The 887-nt window shown below is 41.4% G+C and overlaps 1 protein-coding gene across 1 annotated transcript in view; it reads left to right on the top strand.

The window, feature by feature from the left end:
- Window positions 1-887, top strand: part of LOC106870605 (centrosomal protein of 104 kDa) — a 293,281-nt gene that overhangs the window by 279,335 nt on the left and 13,059 nt on the right. The window lies entirely within an intron of this gene.

Here is an 887-nt window from a genome sequence, read left to right as displayed (position 1 = left end):
ATGATGTGAATTGAATTTTTAGAACATTGAAGAATTTTAAAACTAAATAGCATCCAGCATATAGTCTAGAGCAGGGGTTTTCAAACTGTGGTCTGTGGACTACAGGGGGTCCGTGGACAGCAAATACTTTTTATGGGCAATTTGATTTTATATATGTTTTTTATCGAAATCTTTTAATTGACAATAAACCTATTTGTTAAATACTGTTAAATAAACAAATGTAAAAATATATGTTATTTTAAGCAAATATTTATGTATAAATTTCATAAGCGTTTACAAGGGTGTCCCTAAGGTAAAGCCTGAAATATAAAGGGGTCCACAAGTCAAAAAGTTTGAAAACCCCTGGTCTAGAGCAGTGTTTCTCAACCATATTTTTCCTTATGGGCCCCTTTGGTTCCTATTTTTCTTTGCTGGACCCTCAAAGCCATTTGTTTTTTCTTTTTTATACGATTCCTAATAACCGTCATCAGGAAGGGAAGGAATTTCAACCATGTTTCGTGGTCTGCTACCACAACAGCTCCTTTATAGGATCTAGTGTGCTCAAGACATCATCAGGAGGAATCACGTCCGGTTTCGACCCCCTACTCCTCTACCGTTTTGACGTGGCGCCCCCCCCCTTTCGGAGGTGTCTTCAGCTCTGGTGTTGAGTGCATGTCTTCTTTCTTCTGTTCCCTGATCTCTTCGATGCAGCATCAACGAGTGTCAGCGGCCGAATGACTGTCTTGTCAAATTTCCCTTTAAATACCTGCTGCTAGGCTCCAGTAGGCAGCACCAACAAGTTGTCATGTGACAGTCTAAATTTCCTGCTGCTAGGCTCCAGCAGGCAGCCCCAACAAGTTGTCACGTGACAGTCTAAATTTCCTGCTGCTAGGCTCCAGCAGGCAGCC

This window comes from Octopus bimaculoides, chromosome 16, assembly GCF_001194135.2.
Source record: "Octopus bimaculoides isolate UCB-OBI-ISO-001 chromosome 16, ASM119413v2, whole genome shotgun sequence".
NCBI classification, from domain to species: domain Eukaryota; kingdom Metazoa; phylum Mollusca; class Cephalopoda; order Octopoda; family Octopodidae; genus Octopus; species Octopus bimaculoides.
Note: the sequence above shows the minus strand (reverse complement) of the source record. Positions and strands in the feature narration are given on the sequence as shown.